The sequence below is a fragment of the Pogona vitticeps genome, chromosome 2, assembly GCF_051106095.1.
Source record: "Pogona vitticeps strain Pit_001003342236 chromosome 2, PviZW2.1, whole genome shotgun sequence".
In the NCBI taxonomy this organism is placed as follows: domain Eukaryota; kingdom Metazoa; phylum Chordata; class Lepidosauria; order Squamata; family Agamidae; genus Pogona; species Pogona vitticeps.
The window spans coordinates 185,852,586-185,877,309 of record NC_135784.1 but is presented as its reverse complement, the minus strand read 5'-3'; the positions used below and the strand labels follow the sequence as shown (position 1 = coordinate 185,877,309).

General features: G+C 43.8%; 1 long non-coding RNA gene across 1 annotated transcript; it reads right to left on the bottom strand.

Moving 5' to 3' along the window:
• Window positions 1-2,212: 2,212 nt before the first annotated feature.
• LOC144587141 (uncharacterized) lies at window positions 2,213-18,204 on the bottom strand. The gene is made up of 2 exons (XR_013542332.1): window positions 10,643-18,204; window positions 2,213-8,019 (listed from the first exon to the last, which is right to left on the bottom strand). It is a non-coding gene; the product is annotated as an uncharacterized LOC144587141 (long non-coding RNA).
• Between the last annotated feature and the right edge of the window lie 6,520 nt (window positions 18,205-24,724).

Below are 24,724 nucleotides of genomic sequence, written 5' to 3'. Positions count from 1 at the left end.
AGCCCTATGATGATGGTCCATTCTCTAATCCTTGATCCAGTTGTTTTAGATTCACCATCTTGAGCTTTAGTAATCCTTGTTAGACAGAGTAGTTTTTGGATTTTTTTTTTTGCATGTTTATTATTGAAAATTTCACTTGTACATTTACGTTACTTTCTTTGTAGCTGCCCAGAATAGTGGCTTGTCCACTAGATGGACAGGGTATAAGTTTAACCAACCAACCAACCAACCAACCACACAACCAAACAACCAATCAATTATTTTTTACTGCCAGGAATAGGGAGAGGTTCTTGTGCAATTTTCTATTTTATACCCACAGGATCTTGGCTGAGTTTGGAGACTATGCTCCTGGAGTTGGTTGAGAGCCATCTGCTGCTCCGTCTCAGGCATCAAAATGTTTTGTTCCAGTTCTGGGCATGATACTAACTTAAAAGCCCAGGGGTTTAGGCATCTGGATGTGGTGCCAGAGGTTGGGAGTTCAGTTCCCCACTGAGCCTCCTTGACAAGAGCTGGACATGATGATCCACAGGGTCCCTTCCAGCTCTGCCGTTCAAAGGCTATTATTAAAGCCACGAATTATACCTGTTCAGTGAATGCCCAGGAAAAAAAAGGGTGTTGGCACAATATTCAATATTGAGCAGAGCTTTGATGATACAGCTTTGATGGTGGTTGTAGATGGTGGGAGGAGGGCAAGCTTCCTTCTGTGAAGGACTTCATCCGCTCTGAGATAATTTGACACAAGGAGTTAATGACAGAAGCTGACAGTGAAGGAGGGCATAGGCAGCCACCAGTCGGCAAGACCACCCCCTTCTCTTGCTCCCTGCCACATCATTCTGTCTGGCTCTTTCCCCTTATTCCTCCCTGCCTAGTGAGTTACAAGGAAAAAGATTTAGGGCTCTTGTACGTGTACTGAACACAACCAGTGTTTAAACAATAGGACAAAGGCCATTCTTATCTCTGACCTAAGGTAACAAACTCTATCCCCAAATTATTGCTTCGCTACCATAAGCATATCCAGAGAGATCGACCAATGGGGAATTGACATTAGGCTTGAGGTTCTGTCTTGCTCTGCACTAGACCATTGCAAGATGTTTCTGCTGTTATTGTAAGATTGTAAGACGTTTGTGCTGTTACCTTGGCACTAATCACATTCATCATCAAAGTTGATTTGGAACGTTTCAAGATTACATCACGCAGCGTACATCTCTAGATGTTCCCTCTTGAAACTTACCAAAGCTTGGGAAAGTTACCTGCTGGCAGTTGTGAGAATTTCAACCCCAAAAGGTAATATTTCCCAGTTTTGAAAATCACCACCAAACCTTGTAACTGTATTTAATGAATAGAGAGAAAGCTATGAGAAAGGATACACAATCACATTGCTTTCACATGACTCAGGATCAGTCTAGGCACAGAGTAAAAGCTTCTCTTTCTTCCAGTGGAAGAATTTGTCAGGAAGCCAAGATCAGAAAAGATATGTTTCCTGGAGAAGAAGATACTACAGTGTGAATCAAAGCATTCTCTGCTTCTGGTGGAATGGAAGCCCTTCAGATAATTGGTGATTATAGCTTAGAGAGAGAAACAATGCCTCCAGAAAAGCTTTACGTATGTGCATTTTATTAGTGACAAAACCCCATCTCTTCCCACTATTGCCCACAACTGTCCTGACTGTTAAAGAATTAGGAATTAGAGAGTTAAGAAAGATAAGAGATAAGAGAACAAAAGTCAGGACTATGACTTCATTTTAAAAACTGATTTTAGCCCACCAACTTTTAAAAAGACTTCTTCTTCTTGTTTAGTCGTTAAGTCCTGTCCAACTCTTCGTGACCCCATCGACCCGAGCATGCCAGGCCCACCTGTTCTCACTGCCTCCTGGAGTTTGGTCAAAATCATGTTGGTCGCTTCAATGTCACTATCCAACCATCTCATCCTCTGACGTCCCTTTTTCCTCTTGCCTTCACACTTTCCCAATATCAGGGTCTTTTCCAGGGAGTCTTCTCTTCAAATGAGATGGCCAAATTATTGGAGCCTCAGCTTGAGGATCTGTCCTTCCAGTGAGCACTCAGGGTTGATTTCCTTCAGAATTCATAGGTTTGTTCTCCTTGCAGTCCAGGGGACTCTCAAAGGCCTCCTCCAGCACCACAAATCAAAAGCATCAATTCTTTGGTGGTCAGCCTTCTTTATGGTCCAGGTCTCACTTCCATATATCACTACTGGAAAAACCATAGCTTTGACTATGAGGACCTTTGTCAGCAAGGGGATGTCTCTGCTTTTTAAGATACTGTCTAGGTTTGTCATCGCTTTCCTCCCAAGAAGCAGGCGTCTTTTAATTTGTGTCTCTGAACTGGTCTCTGGTTTTCCCTTTCTATTATTTTCCTCTATATCTTTGCACTGTTCATTTAAGAAGGCCCTCTTGTCTCTCCTTGCTATTCTTTGGAAGTCCGCATTCACTATTCTGTAACTTTCCCTATCTCCCTTGCATATTGTCTCCCTGCTTATTTAACTCATATGCAGAATACATCATGTGAAAGGTGGGACTGGATGAATCCCAAGCCGGAATTAAGACTGCTGAAAGAAATATCAACAACTTGAGATATGCAGATGATACCACTCTGATGGCAGAAAGTGAGGAGGAATTAAAGAACCTCTTAATGAGAGCAAAAGAGGAGAGTGCAAAAAATTGTCTGAAGCTGAACATAAAAAAACCCCACTAAGATCATGGCCACTGGTTCCATCACCTCCTGACAAATAGAAGGGGAAGATTTGGAGGCAGTGACAGATTTTACTTTCTTGGGCTCCATGATCACTGCAGATGGTGACAGCAGCCACGAAATTAAAAGACACCTGCTTCTTGGGAGGAAAGCGATAGGGTCACGAAGAGTCGGACATGTAGGCATCCTTCAGTCTCGAAAGACTATGGTAATGTGCTCTGTATGGAGGACTTGGAACAGCGTCTAGTGTGGCTGAGGAGGCCAATTCGAGAGTGACAATCTCTTCCACACTGAAGACAAATCCAATCTGTCCCCTGTCCAGTTCCCTGGTTTTGCTGCTTTTGTGACTTCCTCTTTGCCTCGGCCTGCTGGACAAGGGTCTCTTCGAATTGGGAGAGACCGTGATGTAACGCTTGCCTCAAGGCTGAACGCTCAGATGTCAGGGTTTCCCATCTGTTGAGGTCTATTCCTAAGGCCTTCAGATCTCGCTTGCAGATGTCCTTGTATCGCAGTTGTGGTCTCCCTCTGGGGCGCTTTCCCTACACTAATTCTCAATACAGGAGATCCTTTGGAATCTGACCATCAGCCATTCTCACGACGTCCCCAAGCCAACGCAGACGTCGCTGTTTCAGTAATGTATGCATGCTGAAAATTCCAGCTCGTTCTAGGACTACATTTGGAACTTTGTCCTGCCAGGTGATACCAAAAATCCGTCAGAGGCAACGCATATGGAAGATGTTCAGCTTCCTCTCCTGCCAGGCACAAAGGGTCCAGGACTCACTGCAGTACAGGAGTGTGCTCAGGACACAGGATCTATAGACCTGGATCTTGGTATGTGTCGTCAGCTTCTTACTGAGCCATACTCTCTTTGAGAGTCTAGAGAACATGGTAGCTGCTTTGCCAATGCGTTTATCCAGCTCGACATCTAGAGAGAGGGTGTCAGAGATGGTTGAGCCAAGGTACACAAAGTCATGAACAACCTCCAATTCATGTGTGGAGATGGTAATAGAGGGAGGTGAGTCCACACCCTGGCCCATGACTTGTGTTTTCTTCAGGCTGATTGTTAGTCCAAAGTCTTGGCAGGCCTTGCTGAAACGATTCATGAGTTGTTGGAGGTCTTCAGCAGAGTGGGCAACGATGGCTGCATCATCTGCGAAGAGGAAGTCCCGCATGCATTTCAGTTGGACTTTGGTCTTTGCTTTCAATCTAGAGAGATTAAAGAGCTTTCCGACTGATCTAGTCCGGAGATAGACGACTGAACGACTAAACAACAGCAACTCAACTCCAGAGCATAGGCTGACTTCAGTATTATGGTTCGTACATAGATAGATATTAGGTTGTTACAGTAGCTCTTTTTTGTGTATTTAAGTGTGTGTGTGTGCATTTGGAAGTGCATTAGAATCAGAGCTGGAAAGGATTTTGGAGATCATCCAACCCAGGAGTGAGCCATAGCTCAGTGCCAGAGAGGCACACTTGCACCACCACCACCAAGGCGCCCCTTTTACGTTTACCTTCAGCCAAAGCGGCAGGTAGGGGAGCTGTTGAGATAGCATGCCTTTTCAAGGAGCCAGTTGGCACTGCTGGAAACCTCATAGAAACCCTCAACAGCTGATAAGGCTCAGGGTCCTGGTGTGAATGCGGAAGTGACTTTTCTAAAAGAAAAACAAGGAAGCAGGACCCTGGAGGCTACTGGAAAAAAAATGGCAGAGAAATGTGTGCAGTCTGCATGTTGCTGACCCTTTAACTGGCCCAGCCCTCTACCAGTGAAGGCGCTGCAGTACAGGGTACAATACCAGCATCCCTGCTGGACAGCCACATGGCCTCTGCTTTAATACTTTCAACAAAGGAGAACTCACCACTTCACTAAGTAGCATTCACTTTTGCAACGTTCCTCCTGATGTGTAGCCAAGATCTGCTTCCCTGAAATTTCCACCACCTAATTCTGGCCCTACCCTGTAGAGCAGTGGTCCCCAACCTTGGGCCTCCAGATGTTCTTGGACTATAACTCCCAGAAGCCTTCACCACCAGCTCTGCTGGCCAGGATTTCTGGGAATTGAAGTCCAAGAACATCCGGAGGCCCAAGGTTGGGGACCACTGCTGTAGAGAACAACAGAGAACAAGTCTTCTTCATCTGGTGCATGATGACCTTTCACGTATTTGAAAGCTATCCTTATGTCTTCCCAGTTCTTTCAAGTGGTTCTCACAGGACTTAGTTTTCATCACTCTGGTTGCTCTTCTCTGGACAAGCTCTAACTTGTCAGTGTTCTTGTTAGTGCAGCCTACAATGATATTAATAATATTTCCATATTCATAATCTTTCCACATTCATAATCTTCCTTGCTGGCCTGTGTTCAGCTTCTAGGCACTAATACCCTTGGTCCTTCTCATATGATCTTCTGCCAAGCCTGGTGTCTCCATCCTATATTTATGATTAGGTGTTTTTTTTTTTTTGGTTTTTTTTTTTGGTATGCTGATGTAAGACTTGACATGTATCTCTGTTGTATCTCAGTTTCTTAATTACAGCCCAGGGATCCAGCCTGTTAATCTGGATCCTGTCTTCTATGGTCTTGTCTCTCCCTCCCAACTCAGTGGAATATGAAGATATGAAAAGGAGCCCCTTCTGCACTCACATCCACGCCATTTATAAACATGTGGTACAACACAGGGCCTCAGAGAGAGGGCTGGAGGTGAAAAAACGTGTGAAAATCCCTTGACCAAAGGATGCTTGAGCCACTGAGTTCAGTTACTCAGTCAGCTGTGGACCTGTCTAACTACATTATCATTCAGTCCACTTTTTCCCCATCTATTCAATGGGGATTTAATGGAAAAGCTCATCATACGCTTTGCTAAAATCCAGATGTGCTGTGCCCACTGCATTTTAGCTACTAACCTGGTAAAAAAGCAGAAGAAGATAAAGTCAGTCTTGCATGATTTATTCCTGACAAACCATTCTTGCTTTTGGGAGTTGCAAGGCTGAGCACCAGACACATTGGGTGAGAGAGGAGGAGGAGGAAGAGACTGGCATGCACCTGGCCAAACTTTGTCTGCTGAAGTGAGGTCTGTGTTTTCAAAGAAGTGGAAATGCTGAGGAGGAACAGAGAGCAGCCATTACAACTACAGTAAATGGGGGAGATACAGGATTGGGAGACACAAATAGTATAATGGGAGGAGGGTATGTAATGGCTACCAAGCTACAGGAAGCCAGATTTTGGCTGAATCAAGAAAAATGTCTTAACTGGTAGAACAGTATGACAATGGAACCAATTACCATGGGAGGTGCTGAGTGCTCCAATGATGGAGGCAGTCAGGAGAAAATTGGATCACCATCTGTCAGACCTGCTTTGATTTAGATTAAGTGCTCCTTAATTCAATCATCAGTTTGGGTGTGCTCCTTAATTCAACCCTGAGCCAACATGCACAGGTCTTGGCAGTGGCCAGGTAGTACATATGCACAGTTAAAGCTGGTGCTCCAGCTATGCCTGTTCCTTGAGATGTCTGATCATGCTACAGTGATATGTGCTTTATTTACACCCCAACTGGATTATTGCAACATATTTCATGTGAGGCTGCCTTTGAAGAGTGTTCAAAAACTTCACCTGGTTCAAAATGCTACAGCTAGACTGTTGGTTGTTACTAGTTACAGGTAAACAGCCTTGTGGCTCAGTGCTTAAGCAGCTGTACTGCAGACAAAACTGTGCTCATGACTTGGGGTTCAATCCCAGGCGGCCAGCTCAAGGTTCATTCAGCTTTCCATCCTTCTGAGGTTGGTAAAATGTGGACCCAGCTCGCTGTGTGTGTGTGTGTGTGGGGGATGCATAGCCTGCATAATTAACTTGTAAACCAGTGCTTTAAGTGCTGTGGAGTGGTATATAAGCAGCACACCTTGCTTTAGTTACATGTTGCATATCATTCCCTTGTTAAAACAGTTTCACTGATTGCCAGTATATTTCTGGGTCCAATTCAAAGTGTTTGTTATGTTCTATAAAGATCTATCTGGCTTGGGCCCAGACTACATTATCCTATATGAGTCTCCTTGGCTTTTGATCTTCTGAGGTGGCCCTTCTCTCAGTCCTACCACCTCCACAGAACTGTTTGGTGAGGACATGAGAGGCAGTCTTCTCAGTGGTTGCTTCCAGGCCTTGAAATGCATTGTCAACAGATGTCCATTCTTTGGTCAGGCAAGGAACTACCATTTCAGGCAAGCATTTTAAACAATAAGGGGGTTAAGGAATGTTATATTTATTGAATTTAGACATGTTTTTTAAAAAAGTTTTAATATTGTTCTGTTGTGTTTTTGATATTGTTATATGTTATTTTTAATTGTTGTTTTTGTGGTGCTTTTAATGGTAATCATTGCATAGTTTTATTGACTGTGATCCGCCTTGAATCTTCTATGGGGAGAAAGGTGTCAAGTAAATAACATATATAAATATATAAGCAATGCACTTACTAAACACTTAGTAATCCATTCCAACATTTCCCTGACATCAGTTGACTGCTCTGTAGTTTCCTATATATTTTGTCATTATGTTTGTCATTATGTCAGAACTTCCTTTTCTTTCCTTTTTTGATTCCTTTGACTAAGTTGAAAGCAAAGTAAGGGAATGGAGAGTCACCTTTGCTGCCCAAGGGACTCCTCGTGGGTGACCGTTTGCCTTGGATATGGTTATGTCCTAAGGCAAAACACTTCTCACCTCAACAATAAATAATAATGTATTTTTTGCCCTCTCCATTGCTCTGGCCTCTAACACCCAGAAAGTGTTCAGAGTCTTCCTTATGACTGAGGAAATGGGACGGAGGCCAGATGGTCATCTTGAGATGAGACCAACAGTCCTCTAATTTTCCGGCGCGCTTTCCGGCCCCGCGGCTTAGAGAGAATGTTGGATGAGAGGCCTACCCTCAGAGAAGGGTTGAAGATGGAGCACTTCTTCCCTTGCTCTTTGGACCTGACAGGCCTGCTTGAGAAAAGATGAAGGGTTCCTGTGAATAACAACAGTTACATGGGGGATTTCCAAACCAAAGCTATCTGTGTGGAAATCAGTTTTTGAACTTCACTGCCTTTGTGTGAAACCATCCCTTTGGGGAAGTGGTCCTAATGTAGAGGCCATTATTTGAGAATGGTGGCAAGAGAAAACGAGGGAAGACAAGAATCTGTGTATTTAGATGATTGTTACACTCTCTCTGTCTCTTTGCAAGGCATCTTGTTTTGACATGTTCTTCTGCAATATTTCTGTTCTCGCATGGCATCGATGAACACAACTCTTCCACGGAGAAACAAAACCTGGTGGCATCTGGTTCAGGAAAGTGATTTCTCAAAACAAAAAACAAACAAACAAAAAACAGGAGACAAAATTATCTTTCCTCTGGATAATCTTTCAGATGTATCTCAAGCTGTCCAGTTGCATTCATATGAACACGGCCGTGGCCCCAATATAGTCGGCTGAAGGTCGTTGGGAACGCAAGCAAAGTCCCTGTAATGGTAATCAAGGGCAAAACAAAATGTGGAAAGGATGTTTGCCAGCTTCCCAAGGACTGTGGCAGGGTGGGGGTGGGTGGGAGCCAACTTCATTTCTGTGAATTCTCTTCCAGTATTTCTCTGTTCAGTTTATTTGAATCTTTACTTGCAAAAGGAGAAATCTTGACTCAAGCCTAGTGGTATATGGCTCCCAAAGGGAACTTTGGCGGAGGAGCAGCGCAGAGCCCAATGGGGCTGAAGCTGCTCCCGCTCTCTGATGAGCTGACCTGTGTGAGCTGAAAAACCAACAGAGTCCCATGACACATTAAAACACAAGGAAATGCACTGTGCCATGACCTTTCATCGACTACATTGTTCTATTAAAGTTTATGGTTGCGTTCTAATGAAACAGTGCACTGAAGGGGGATCAACCATTACAATCAATGTCTCCATCATATCCTCTCTCTTCACCTTACAACTTTGTAGCCCGCTCATGATGCAGCTCATAGAACCAGATTATACTGTCACATCATTTTGAAACCAGATTATCTATAAATGCACAGCCCAATGGTGGTTACAGTGTGTGTGGGGGTCATGCTTACAGGCCCCTTACTTACTCATTACATCACGCAGGGCAACAAGATGCAAACAGAGACTCCCTCCTTCTCCCACTCTTATACAGGAAGTTGGGAAGCAGCTGATTGTTCATCCAAGCTTGGTGAGTAGCTTCCCTTTTTAAAGTGTCTCTTCATAGGAATACGGGAAGCTGCTGTATAATGAGTGAAGGCCATTGTGCCATCTGGAACACGACTGCCCATTTGGTCTGGTAGCCATGATTCTCCACAGTCGGGCAGACTCCAGTCCTAACTCTTGTTGCACGCCCTTCCTAGTCTCTGGCGGTCTCCCATCTAAGTACTAATTAGGCCCAAACCTTCTTAGCTTCAAATCACAAGGGATCAGCATGCGCAATGGCTTTTTCTGTTGCTTAGCCATCCTCTTCCAGAAGGGTGTCAGTCTGAATGGGCACCCAAACACCAGGGTGGCAGTGGGCTCAACATGGACACGACTGCTTTGACAAGCACGGAGAGCTTGTTTCTACTACCAGCCTGAAAAAAATGTGGTACACATGCATACCCACTTCTTCCTTGGCCCTGTACGCACAAGGTGCATGCGGGCACACTCGCCTACACCCAAACCCACACTTTATAAAGTAGAAAAGAACACGGTAGGAACACCAGAGAGATCTTTTCTTTCTTATTCAGCAATGTCTACTACTTCTACTACTTGTGCTACTTCTGTTTACCGTCTCTCAGAGTGGTATTTGTTCCTTTTTAATATCTGCATGCTTCTTCTTTTAGCTTTAATATTGTCTCTTAATCATGTAAAATCATCTTTTAATGATGAAAGCCACTGTTGTACACTTGTTTTTGGCTTTAAATACAGTATTGTCCTTCAGTTATGTAAGTCACCTTGTGTCCTTTTTAAGGAGAAAGGTGGGGTAAAAATATTTTATTTTGCAAGCTAATTAGTTAGTTAGTTAGCTAACTAACTAATTAACTAGCTAGCTAGCTAGCTAACTAGCTTGCTTGCTTGCTTGCTTGCTTCTGGCTTTGACTGAAGAAAGGAAGTCCAAACTATCCCAGTCCAGCACACTGTTATCTAAGTTTCAGGTTTAAGAAAGGGAGGAATTCTAGACCCAACGTCTGAGTGATATCTCCGAGTCAAAAGCTGCTCACAGTTGCAGGAAGCCCCAGCCATGTAACAAAAACCTAACCATAGTTGTTGGATTCCATATATTAATGCCTGTCTTTGAAGGTATCACAGATGCTGCAGCTAATACAACATCCAGTAAATACCGTGTTGCCTGGATCGTTGTGTAGAAATCTTATGAACTCCAGGGTAACATTGCTCCCTATACATACCAGCCTGATTATAAAGAATGGAGACTATCCTCCGTGCCTCATCATTGGGACTCACGAAGCATCTGGAGACACAGGAGAGGGCCCTCTTGGCTGTAGCAGCTGAGCTTGCTGTCTTGCTGCAGGCTAATGGGGTCCCAAATGCCTCCTTTTGGTCCTATACTAAAAGTTGGTTGTTCACTGAGGGTTTGAGGCTCTGTTATCATTTGCTTTGGGTCTCTTGTAGGGCAGGTTATTGTTTGGTTTTGTTAATTTGATTTAAGATTGCTTTACTGATTCGACCCACTTTCAGATCTTAAGCTACAGGGTGGAATTAAAGTGTTTAAATGCCTACATCTACGAATATCCATGCAAGGGGATCTTGAGCAGAGCATCTTTAAAGTCTCCCCACTCACCCACCCCAGAAAACACCCCTCACAGGTTTGGGTTTTCCCAGGGAATGGGACAACAGTTTTTGGAATGAAGTGAACCTTGTTTTATTGGAAACAGATCTTAAAAGAAGTCAGTGGCCATCCAAGTGCTACTGCTGAAGAAAGGGGGGAAAAAACTCCAGGGCTTACCTGAGGGAGAGAGGCTCCTTCTGAATTTATAGCTGCTCCTCAGCCTCCTGCAGACTTCATATGCCCAATGGCAACTGCAAAATATGGCCAACGCAGTGACAGGCCTATCTTTGATTGTGTGTAAATAAATAAAGACAAGTTGAACTCTGGACGCAAACAGAAAGTAGGGGCAGGTTGAGACAAATCAAGCTTCCTTTCCTCTGAGGACTTGTGTCCAGATGTCAGATAAAAATCAATAACACATACAAAATAGTTGGGGGTGGGTGGCAGGTCCTAAGATTTCACCATAATCTTTGCACCATTAGGAACGGGAGCCTGTGCATGCTGGCTGAAGCTGTTATCATTTAGCAGATGCTGCTGAAGGAAGATACTCGCTCCCTGCCCCTCCCCCCCCCGCTCCAGAAATTGGTTGCAATTATCATTCCACCCCAGGAATGATAATGACAACCGAGAAGTAAATTTTGCAGCACAAACCACAGCAGGTCTGGAGCATGGCAGCCAGGTTGCCAAGGGGAGCCAATAGATACCCAGTATGTCTCCCCAGTTCTGGCCACCTTACACTGGTTACCTGCTTGTTTCTGTCCCAGCTTCAAAGTAATGGTGCTAACCTATAAAGCTTGGGACCACAGTACCTGGCAGAACGCGTATTCCCAGCTGGGGCTGCTCAGAGGCAGGACGGCTGAGGATGTTGATTCAGAGAGAGGTCGGCAAAGAAAAAAACAGGAAATCGGGCCTTCTCTGCAGTCGCTCCTCACCTCTGCACTCAGCCATCATCTGGCATTCATCTGGTCTCCTTGTTGGGTACTTGGTTCTTTCAGCAGGCATTTCAATATATGCCACCTATGGAACCCATCTTATTTAATATTTACTAATTTGCTATAGCCAAAACATTAAAGATTGCTGCCAATTTTAAATGCTCTAGTTGTTATTTAGAAGATTCTAAAATGTATTTTAATTGCCTATTCCTGCAGTGCATGGGTCTCCTTTAAATATCTTTTGTTGGCGTGGACCACCAGGACATGTTTCAAGATTTAAAACCCTAAAATGCATCAAATATTTATTTAAAATTTCTCATGACAGATATTCCTTGCTAGAAGGACAACACTTTTTAAGATGACGGGGGGGGGGGAGCTTCATTTTGCTTTGAAGAGGATGCACCCTCATCAACAGCATCGGTTCTTTTGCGTTTGTTTTCATAACCGATTTTCAGAAGAGAAGCTGAAAGAAAGCTGAGCCAGATTTTTCAAATGCTACCCCCTTGTCCCTCTTGCGCAAGGACAGAGCTCAATAAAGACATTGGGATGGTTGCTGGAACAAGAGAGAGAAAACTGGGAAAGAGGGAGAGCTTGGACAGTCCAAAGAAGAGTGTTACTTCTGTGCTCCACCTGCCCGGAAAATATCCTGTTGCACCAACATACTGTATAAGAAATCAACTATTTAATAAAGTCACAATTCTCCTGACTTTCAGTGATTTCCAACCAATTTCCCTGACTTTCCTTGACTAACATCCATTCCCCTGACTTTCAGAAAGTGGCAACTCTGCAAAGGGCTTCTTTTCATATTCTTTGTGGTTCTTTCTGAAAATCAGAAATGAAGAGGTCAACACTTGTTTTTGCAATTAAGAAGTCCAAAGAGGCAAAACAAGTCTTGGAGGGAAATACTGAGGTAGTAAGCCCTGATATTTCAGCTGATTTAATGAGGCATGCAATAATGATTTAAGCAGGCCTACTGATGAGAGTCCTGAAGGGAAAAGACTCTTGATCTATATGTATATATGGATGTGATCCTTGAAGAACGGTGGTGCCGGAACCGCAGACATTTCTGCAGGTCTGATTCACATGACAGTCAGTCCCCATGCAATACACAGGAGCACCCAATCCCCAGGAGAAGGTCCCTGGTTGTGAGACGGTTGTCCCTCTTAAGCATTGAGAAGGAGAGTTCTCTTTCAAGGATTATGAGTAGGGGTTCCATTCCCAAGCTGGTGCCAGCCTTGACTCATTTAATGTGAAGCACTAACACATTTCTTAGGTGGGATTTGGGGGAGAGAAACAACTGGCGCACACACTTGGATTCTGTGCTGTTTGAAGAAAGGCTGGGAAAAGAGCATCAGTGTTGTGACTACTGGGGCTTTTGTTGCACACGCCCAGACGGGGTTGGTGCAGGGCTTGGCGGGGGTGGGATGGGGACTCACCGTGGGATGGCAATGAGCCTTCCATAGGCTCTGAAGTTATTTGGGTTTTACCTGGATTCTGGGCCCATTCATCAACATTCCTGTTATATCTACAGTGTTTCTACAACCATCTGGCCTAGAAGCAGTTCAGGCTCTCTCCTAACCTTTGCTGTCTTCCACCTGTAAGACATCACGACAGCCCATCCCATATAGGGGAACATTCATAAGGACAAAGCGCTGGATTGACTTGTGAAGCAGGCATGCTGCTACTGTGGGCATGTTTGAATTCCTGTCCTAGACAGTGCATTCCTTCTTCTGCAGAACAATGTTTTCTCACACCATTTAGAGCTGGAACGTGTAGCTTTTTCTATACAAGCACATAACAGAGTAAAACAGAACTTTTATTTTGCTTTAGATATTTCTGTAGAGAACTCCCACCCAAAATTACTCTTCCTTGGTCTCCTCCATCTCCTCTTTTATAACGTGTCCAGCAATACATACTTCTCAAAGCATTATATGCTTAAGTGGTCATGCTGCCCGGGGGGGGGGAGGGATTTTGAGAGTTGTAGTAAATGAAAAAACCCCCCAAAAAACAACTTCCCTAAATCAGCATAACAAGTGCTCCTCACTAAGCAAAAAAGACAAAGGAGTAACACATCCACATTTTAACGAGGAACTCAAGACATCAAACTTTCCTAGACAACTTTCATTTATTTTGCTTCTTAAAAGATACTTCTAGACTAGCAAAGTAGATTATTGGTCATCAGGATAACTTGGTAAAAATTTATCTGGCTGGGCAATTGTTCCGTTGAACTGCAGGGCTTCTTCCTACTCCACGTTCTCATTACGTTCACTCTAAGAAGCCTTTTCGTGGCCACACAAGGTCCGAGAGGAGAAGAGTGAAGTTGGAGTGACTGCACAGCAGTGGGTTTACCATAGTGTTCGGATACATTCTACTGCCTTGTGTTGTAAAACAGCGCTTGTCTGACAGGGCAAGGGGTGCCCTTGGTATCAGTCTGAAGGCTAGGCAGTGAAAGATTGTAAGGCCTGGAGAGACATTTTACAAAGAAATAGGAAAATGTTCAGTGTCCTTAGTTGGGAACTTTGGAAGAACTGGAAGCTGCATTGCTCCACGAGGAGCAGAATTTCATAAGAACTATGAAGAACTTGAAGGTGAATCTTGCCTCTGTGTGTAGACAAAATATAACTGAAAATGAATTAAAACTGGCATCACTAGACAGTAGGACACGTAGTAGAACACAACACATGGAGCATCCTGCAGATTGAGTGTTGATGGTGTACAGTCGATTCTTCTGTCACCGATCCCTCTTGTGCTTTCCAGACTCAGTGTCTGTCAACACTTCTTTCCAATGTGGCAAATTCCAGATACAATTCTAAGCATGCAAATTTATTTGCCAGCACGCAGTTCAATATGAACATACAGACAGCCATGACAGATCAGACTAAACACCTGTTGAGCCCAGCATTGTGTTCATGGAAGAAATGAAGATCATGATTATAGCAGCAGCTGCAGCTTCTTCTTTTCTCATTGTCTTTGTGCTCCTTACTGCCTTGGGCATCAGGAGAGAGAGAGAGAGAGACAGAGAGACAGAGAGACATACACACACACTGGGTATATACCATCTTGACTACTAGCCAGTAATAATCTTATCCTCCATGGATTTGTCTCATCCTCTTTTTAAAGCTCTTTTCATTCATGGTAGAGAATTCCATCATTTAACAATTAGCTCCTGTGGAAATAAGTCTTTCCTTTTATCTGTCCAGGATCTTCCACCACTGAGCTTCATTTGTTGACCCCAGGTTCCACTTTTATGAGAGAGAGAGAGAGAATGCACTTTCTCTATGCACTTTCACCTTTGCTCATCAGTAAGTTTACAGCTTCTGGAAGTGAAGGATTTTCTCTGCTGAAATTCAAGGGAGGCCCAGTTGCTGGAGAAATCAAAGGAATTGTGGTGTCCTGCAGGGTAGCATCCTGGCACCATTACTTTTTAAGATTTATAGAAATCATTGATCAACATTCTCGTATTCCAGGAGTTTTCATCTATGCTGATGATCTTGCCTTGACAGTCCAGGGGAAAACCACTGAGACCATCAAGCACCAGCTGACCTCTGCTTTAAAAGATGTTTCCTTGTATTCCTTGTACTATAAAAACAACCAGTTGACACCAACCCCTTTAAAAACACAGAACTGTGCCTTCTGGACAGGAAGCTCCAAGTTAGCTGAGAAGGCAGGATTTTGGAACAGAGAGGAAGCCCTGAGTCAGCTGGGAAGGCAAGATTTTGGAACAAAAATATTTGGCATTGCTCTGGATCAAACCCTGACCTAAAAAATTATCTAAATACCAAACAGAAGGTTGCCTCCTGGGTCAGATTGGAGTGCATTCCCACAAACAATAGGAACAACAGCTTTTTCCCTGTGCTACTCCACAGGAGAATATGCTAGTGCCATATGATATAAAACAGCACATGCCAAACAAGTGGTTGTAGCTCTTAAGGAATCATGCAGGATTATTACCGGCTGTCTAAAACATACTCACATTTTAAAAGGCTGTTATTTGACTGGTATTGCCCCTCTAGACATATGTCAGGAGGTACTAGCAAATAATGAAGGGAATAAGGTGATACAACACCAAGCCCATCTACTTCACGGACACCAACCCCCTAGATGATGACTCAAATTGAGGAAAAGTTTTCTGTGCACATCTCAAGCTCTAAATATTAAACCAAAAGAGACTAAACTAAACCTATGGTGAACAAAAACAACACACCTTGCTGAATGGATGACTGTTGAAGCGTGACTCTAGCTGGACCATCTGGATGTCACTTAATAGACTTTGAAGCAAAATACTGCAGGAAGATTAAAGAATAGTCAAGTGAAATGGAGCTACTTGGACAGAAGACAAATTTTCTGAGACTGTGGAGAAATCCAATCAATGTAGCACTTATGTGCATACAATATATGCCCTGCCACATATACTAAAAATAAAAATAAAGATCTAGCAAATGGCCAAGGTAACACTATTGAAATAGCCTGCTTCTGGTCAAAAACAGTCTAATTATCTTAACATTTTAATTTGTTTGTAATTTTACCCATATTTCATATACATCCATAATTTTAAATTGTGCAACACTCTGACATGAATAAAGAAAGAAAAAAAACATGAGCAAACAACCGGTTTAGCCAGAGGAAGACAAGATGGGGCAGGGAAGAGGGTGACAGTACTCTTCAACTAGCTAATAGGCTGTCACATTGAACTTCGTTACTCTGTTTTCAAGCTGCAAGTGGTGGGACTATGTCTGCCTGAATAGCTCCAGTGATAAGTGGCGGGGTGTGTGTGTGTCTCCAGCCTCTGGCTTGAGCTGGCTGATGTGGGAGTTGCAAAAGGAGACATGCTGCCCAGGAATGGCTCCCCCACACATTACCAAGCTGAAGTCAGATGTTGTGCCTGCTGCCAAGGAATGTATTTATGAGGAAACAATCCACTCTGTATGGTAAGCAGTAAAACTGATGAGATCTGTATTTGTTCTGGTGTCTTGCCACATATTGCAAGCATGACTGGGGATGGGGGATCCTTTTCATACGGTACCAATGGCCTTGCAATAGAATGGAAGGGTGGGGACCGCAAGATTATGACATGGTATCCCAGTTACAGACTGCCACCCGCTACCTGGATGCGTCTGGGAGGTAGCACTGGAAAAATAAAACTCACACAGACACACCCTAAGGGATGTTTTGAACTCTCCAAGTATGCTTGGCAAAGCTGAGGGGGAAATGCAGGGGTATTTGTGTAACCAGGTGGTCACCGAAACTGACTAAGATTCCAGAGATGATCTTTAACGTGCCGTCACATTCAATGTGTCCTGCTAATCTTACAGAGAATCCAGAGGATTACATGATGGAGTGGTAATGCCTTTGTTTTTCCTTATCACTTATTCCATCTCTTGTCTTCAAACCACAGGAGATCAACTAAGGAAGAAAAGAAAATATGAAAAATCGAAACTTTTCCATGGAGATACTGATAGGGAGCAATCCAGTGGGTACGTATATACCCTGAGGATTTGGTGCAGTGACAGAAGCCCATAGGATTGCTGCTAAAACCCAAAAGTCTGTGCAATACAAAAATACAGTGATGAACTTAGGTAGGCTGGCACAGCAGCATCTCTGCATTGCCGTGACATTCTGCTGTCGTGGCAGCCTGGCAGCAGCTGTGAAACAGGGGAAGCATTTGGGGTTTACGGCGAAGCCACAGAGAAGCAGAATTTTGTCAGAACCTTATGCTCCTTTAGAAGTTGATGGCGCTCTTGAAGGTGGCACAATGTTACGCCTACAGGAATAGTGATGAAACCTGCAGTGCTGATATTCAAGCATTCTAATGAAAGGGAACAGAAGGACTGAAACGGTTGCTACTGTGGATGACACGCTTGAAACCCATTCAGCCAGTCATAGATGACCCGCTGAGCCTCACTCTGGGAACCAGATGCCCCGACTTGGGGCATACAGCTGGACAACTCTGTCTCCATCTCTTGAGAAAATAAAGCCTGGTGATTGGTGTGCATGCCTCCGGAGGTTGTTGAATCACAGCTCCCATCAGCCCTAGCCAAGGCAGCTAGTGGTGAGGAATGATGGGAATTGCAGTCCAGCCACACCTGGAGGCTAAACACACCCTGCCCCACTCCCTGACTTTGATGTGGCCTACAGAGAGAATTTTAATGTTGGAGTTTTAGTGAAAGCAGACTCCTCAGAAAAAAACAACAACAACAGAGGCTACCAAATAAAAGGAAGGCATGCGGCTTAAACTCATCTTTCGCCAAACCTTTTCAGAACCTTTTTCTGTTCAAAAGCCCCTTTAAAATGGGAGCTAGCCATTTGATTCAAGATCTGAAGGAGTGATCTTACACCAGATGAAGATCTGGGCTATCCTTTGCCTTGTGTTACCAAGGTTTGAATTAAGTCCCATACTTGTGGCTTTAATAGCTATTTGATTTGTCCCCTTTAGCAGATAATAACATAGTTCCAAGCTGACAAGTAGACGCTGCTGTTATCTGAAATCTGGCCACTGTTAAGGGCTCAGGAAAAAAGTTTGAACTGGTTTCCTCCACCCCACCACCACCCCCAATCTTTGGCGATGGCACCTTCACCCTCTCTGGGTGTCTTCGGAAGCAAACTCAAGACCTGGCTATTTGGGCAGGCTATCCCTCCTGCTGTATCTTAAGTTCCCACCTTACCATCTTGGATTTATAGTGCATGTTTATTGGTTTAACTGTTTTTAAATCTGTAATACCACCCAGAGTAGACCTTTGGTCTAGATGGGTGGGGTAGAAATAAAATAAAATAAAATAAAATAAAATAAAATAAATAAAATAAAATAAAATAAATTCATTTTCATCCCCTCAAGATGGCCACTGCCACTGCGGCCACAATCAAAATTATTATTAAGGAAGCCGCAGTGCCATTACGGTGGCCTGCCCACTCAGTGAGCCCATCAAGAGTGTCCTCCTGAGATCCCTGTTCTCAGAAGAGTGGCTACATGAACAAGAGAGCAGCCTTTAACTTCCGTTGCTATGCAAAAGAGGGGACTGCATGACTCCCTGACTCTGTGGAAAGAGTCCACTCCACAACGAAGGCACAGGAGCCTTCTCCTGTGTTTCATGGGGTCATCTTGTTTCACAGCATCTGTTTCAAAGGTGGGCAACTCTAGCCCTTCAGAGGTTTTTGAGGACTGTTGCTGTTGTTCTGTGCTATCAAGTCAAAACTGACCTATGGGGATTCTAGTTGGGCATTCAAGGTAAGTGAGATATTTAAGGAGTGGATTTATCAGTTCCACCTTCCCTGGTGAGTTCCATGGCTGAGCAGGGATTTGAAACCAGGTCTCCAGAATCCTAGTTCTTTACTCTATTCACTACACCACACTGAAAGTCTACAGTTGAGGACCGCAACTCCCTGCTGGTTATCCTGGCTAAGGCTAATAGCAGTTATAGGCTACACAGCTGCGGAGAGTTGCAGGCGGCTTCTCCCAGTGGAGTTAGTTCAAAGTAATCTGTGGGGATCAGCTCTTCTGTGCACTTTGACACCCACACACACCCTTTACACCAACTTCATGCAACCTAATTACCACAACTGCTACTGCTATGTTGGCTGGGGATGTATGTAAGATAAAACTGTTTATTGCATTTCATCATGTATGTGAATTGTTCTATTATTCCATACATACACTATATGGTATGTTGTTTTTGTGTTGTTTGCCATTCTGGGTCTCTTTGGAGAGAAGAACAGCATATGAAATAAATAAATATATTACGGGAATGGTAGTTGCACGCATTTTGAAGGAACCAGGCTGGGAAAGGCTTGACTTTGTGCTTTTGCCCAGACCTTGAGAGGACACCTTTAATTCCGACCCTTGTTGCACAGAAGGGATTGGGGCCCCAAGGCCTTTGTACTCTCTTCATAGTGTTGGAAAGAGAGGGAAAGCAACACCAGGCATAATTTGTCAGTCTTAAAAGAACAGGACCCTCTACTCTCAGAGGAGGAATGGAAACATCAGAAATGTCAGGGCCATTTTCCAACCTGGTCTCTCAGAGGCTGCAGTTCGCTGGGGGTTGTGACCTAATGGGGAAAGCGTAGCTTTTCATACTTCCCCCCCCAAAACCAAAATAAATATAAAAAGTAGTTAAAATATTTAAGATGCCTCTCAACTACAAACAAGTTACTTCCTCATTTTGCTATGTTGGTTATTTCACCTCCTTTTAATTTTATATCTTAATTTCATTTCAATGTAATTTCTCTGTTCAGATGTTCCAAATCTAAGCCTCCTTGACTTTTTTGGCCACAGAAACCTAGATTCTGTTGCCTGTGCGCTTCTTTTCAGCTATTGGCTCACAGCTCCATTCATTTCCTGGTCCCACACACAGGATTTTTGTCAAGAGTTGTGATTCTTCCTGGAGTGGCCAGATGCAAAGAGAATTGGGATCCTCTACTTTTAATGATGGTGCAGAAGGGACAGTTTCCAACAGACAAAACCTGCAGGAGAGAAACTATGCCTGGTAAAAGTCCCTCTCCTACAGAACTATTAAAGGTACAAGAGGAGCCCTGTCCTCTTTGGCATCTGGCCACTCCAGTTCCACCTTGGGTCCTGATTTCTTTGTGCCTCCAGTACTCACTTCAGCTCTTTCTTAGCAACCTAACTTTTAATTTATACAGTAGCATGTTTCTTTGAGGGGAAAACTCAACTGCGACTCCTCAATCCTATTTCCTAAGTCCATCTGCAGATATGCTGCGTAGGTTTGTTAGCCAGGAGGTGATAATCCCTCTGAACCTTTAGGATGGCCGGAGAAGTGTGAGGCAAATGGGTACTTCTCCTTTGGCCCACTTCTCCTCCACCAAGCAACCCTCCACATACCAGAATGGGGGAGAAGATGGGCTGATGAAAGGGCCCACCCTGAGAAACTGGACTTTCTTCATCTCCAGGTTGCAAACGGACAGCCCCAGGGATAAAGTCTCATTGCAACACCTAAAATGGCGAGAAACAAGAAAGGGCAGGCTAGAGCCATGTCTGGCTAGTGGTCAGTCATCTCTGCTGCCAAAAGAAAAAAGCCAACCATTCTCTAACTTACAAACTCACCACCTTGTACGCAAGCTGCAAAGCGACACCACTGCATCCTAGCTTTGCTCTCTTTTCAGGAAATCTTCTCAGCCCTCACTCTTTCAGTCTCTTTTTGTGAGCGTCTGAAGATCATTTTCATCTCTGGAGATGCTGCTTGCATCTACAAATCTAGGCATTTCTTTCTCCTAAGAGATGGTTTAGTCCAATCCTGCCCTCTTGCCACTTTCAGCGGGTTGCTTTTATACTGCTTTGAACAGAATCCCAGTTCCCATGTATTGAACTAATTTTTGTGATTTAAAATGTTGGACATTGCCTTATGATATGTTTTAAGTAGGCGTATCTTTGGACAACTGTGGAAGATCAGACTGAATCAGGAGGACATGTATAATTGTGAGAGGTGACAAGGTGGAACAAGGAGCCACTGGTTGCCCACAAGCCAAAGCGACGCCTCCATGGGGAGGAGGCCAGCCCGAGATCGCTCCTGGACACTCCAGCCACTGATGCACCCGGGAGAGCTCAGACTGAATAGACCAAATGCTATATATCTGTTTGCTCCCACTCTACTACCTGCCGTTTTGCATAGTAAATTGAGAGACCTGTGTCATCAATGCTAGATCGGATTCAGGTTCTATTGTTTTCTTTTTTTCTTTCCTTATCTAGTTTATTAGTTTACTAAATAGCTTACTTCTAGAATTCAGTGTGTGAGAGAGATTGTGGATGAATGCCTGTATGCCTCCTGAGTGTTCTTTGATTTGCTAGGTTAGTCTTAGTGCTCTAGGGTCTGTCTTTCCTCCTTCCTCCTTCCACCTTTTAAAAAAATCATCATTCTGCAAATTCCACTGCCTATGGGACTTTGTGCAATAGTTAGAAGGGTGTCTAAGGGCTAGAGGTGTAAAATTTCCAAAAAATTCCATTTTTCCTGAGGAAAAAAACACCTTTTTCCCTGGTTTTTTTAAATCCTTTTTTTCCAGGAAAAAAACAGGGAAAAACATTTTTTTCCTTCCTGGAACAAATGGAAGTTTTTGAGAAACAAATGTTTTTCCCCTTGTTCCCCTCTCCCCCCAGAAAAAATGGAGATGTTTTAGAATTTTTCCATCTCCACTATGGACAGAAGGAAAATATGCTCCCAAAATTAATGACACTGTCCATGTTACAGCTGTTTGTATTTTCTCCATTTGCAGGAACATGTTGTTTTGTAGATATCATGCCTCCAGAAGGGCAAAAGCTGGCACATGCAACTGTCTGTGTATCCTTATTTGGGCACAGACTGGGAAAAGGGCTAATGTGCAGTCATCACCATAAACCGTCCTGTGGTGGGATAGATATGCTTAAAAATAAAGTGTGTTTGTGGGGGGAACCAAATATAAAATATTGAAGCATAACTTGAATTATATACAGACTTTTTTATAGCTGGGGTTGAGTAAATGAAACTTCAATGAGAAAGGCATTTATAAATGGAGATTTACAACACTTTGATTTCCCTGTGTTACTCACAATGACGTATTTTCCTTAACTGCAGTAATTTTGGAAACAGCTTATTCAGAAAACAAGACAAACAATTCAAGGTCTAGGGAAGGGGGATTGAACCAATCCTTACTTTGCACACCAAGGCTTTCAGTGATGTGAAGATGAGTCAGTGGCCTTGACCAGATCTAAGACTCTGTATGATCAACCTTATTGTTGTGGAGGGAAGTACAAAAACATGACTTTCTGAATCAGCAACCTGTGCTGCTTTTGCTTTGAGTGGATGCATCAAAAGGCAGACAGGGCTTCTATACCTTTAATAGGAAGATGCCTGCTGACATTCCCTATTAAATGTACAACAGCCCTGGACCCCTTTCTCGTGTGGTCACCCTACTCTACTTGCACTTCAGTCAGAATTTCAGAATGTTACTTCATTGGGGGGGGGGGTGGCTATGGCTTCCAAAATCTCTCAGCCAGATCAGCTACAGGCAGGTGAAGCAACTGGCCACGCTGGTTCAATTAGCCACTCACCAGGCCCATTGTGCAAGTTTCCCGCACCTCCTCAACTGATCTTCCAGTCCCTGCAATAGCTCGGGCTTCTCTGTCCCGCCCTCTTGACTGATCTCTTACTCAGACAAAAGGCAGGGGGCAGAGAAGTCTGTGCTCTTGTTCGTGACTGGGAGATGAGCCAAGGAGGTGGGAAAAACTAGCAAGCTGGGCCTGGTGAGTGGCTGTTTGAGCTAGAGGAGGCTGGGGAAGGGAGCAGCAGCTCCTGTGCTGCGGCCTTTACAAACTGGGAGGAACTGGTCAATGCCCCTCTCTATTCCAAAGGGATGGGGGAGAGAATGGCTACACTGGCCTTGTCCACACAGTGCCACGGTCCCATATCATTCTGGGCTGTTCCAGTTTCTTTAGTGACTGACTGCCATCCCAGCATTTGTGTCCAAATGTTGGTGGGTATTTGTTGCTGAATGTGCTGGGATTTCTGGTGTATCCTCTCCACGCATGCGAGGAATTGTCCCTCAGCACCAAACTTCCAACCCATAATGCCCTCCCCCATGCCTGTTCTTTCTGCTCTAGCTCTCCCAGGTTCTCCTGCCTCCTCTTATTCCATCTCTCCATCTTCCCATATCTCTCTTATCACAATGATAACCGGTGTATCAAACCCCTCCTTCTCAATCTATTTGTTACATCGCAATATCACTAGTTCAACTCAGCATCTTCTGGTCAACGAGCATAGATTACGCGTTGGTGTAAATCAGAGCAACGTGGAACACAAAAATACAGCACCGTTGCTGATGGTATTAAAAAAGCCCAAACAAACAGAAAGCAAGGTTATTTGTCCCCACTTTGGCTCCACTGATACTGGTTTCAGTCTTGTATCATGCGGACAGGAGGTGTCAAGAAAGTTGAACAAACCCAACAAGAGGACAAGCTCATTTGCAATGGTTGCATCTGTCACTCTCTCCCTGCCCTTGCTTATGTGTATGGGGCAAGCGCTCTCTGTTGCACCACCTCGGGTACTGGGTGGAGAGGGTATCGGGTGTTTTTGCCGAGAATCCCTGCAGGACAGATCTGAAGGAATTGTGTTACATCAAACAGAGATCTGGGTTAAATAAGCCTTGTGCTGCCAACTTTTGAACTAACTCCAGCAGCTGTGTCTTTAATAGCTGCTCCATGTGGTGTCATTAGCAGGTAATTATTGGTTTCCATCCTGTTAAGTATTGCCTGCTGATGTCTGCTGTTAAGAACACAGCAGAACTGTCGGAAGGGTTGTGTGGAGAGAAGTATTGGCAATATTCCCAGGAGCCCATATTCTGCAGAGTCCCTTAATATTAATGTTAATTGCAAGGGCCCCTTTTAAGAGCAGGTCACTCTCCTTCTTGTGAAAAGCCCATTGTCTTCATTGTATCCTGATAATATACTTCCTTTTTTGTCTGCTATAAGCATGTGCAATGTCATACCAGAGGCGTGTAGCCCCCATTCCCTGCCATCTCACCTGCCTTTTTGGCCTGTGTAGAATCTACGTATATTTTGGTAAACGTATTTGGGTGCTGATTTTCACATCCTGAATGCTGGTGGAAGATATTTTTCTCAAAAGTCTTTGCCTCTCTGAGTAGCTTTAGTGAGAGGGAAATGATTTATACCATTTCTAGATCTGGGGTAAAGTTTTAGTCTTTCTCTGGACATGTCGTAACCAACATTCAGATGCAGGATCAAGTGTAATTCTCTCACATCCAGATCATACCCATCCCATGCCCAGTGTTTGCCTCTTCCATCTACACAACTTCACTAGCAGAGTATCCATGACAGTGTAGTGCACCTCTGGTTTTGGGAAGAGTTTTGCTCATGTAAGTGTCAGTTTGCTACATCCTTTTTTAAGCAGATAGGTAGTGGAAAATTTTGAGACAGAAGCATTCATTATGACAACCCTAACAGCCATATTCCCAAGGCGAGTCAAAAATGTAGGGCAGCTGCACTGGTCCATATCAACCAATGAGTTCTAGCAGTTTTCCTCTCCACCAGAAGCAAGTCTTTTGTAAAGGTAATGGATCTTATTGGCCTGTTCTAGAGTAAGCCTCACCATTATGATGATGATGATGATGATGATGATGATGATGATGATGATGATGATGATGATGATGATGATTATTATTATTATTATTATTATTATTATTATTATTATTATTATTATTATTATTATTATTATTATTATTTTGCAGTGCAACAGGAATAAAAGTAAAGGGCAAAGGTTTCCCTTGACATTTAGTCCAGTCATGTCTGACTTTAGGGCACGGTGCTCATCCCCGTTTCCAAGCCGTACAG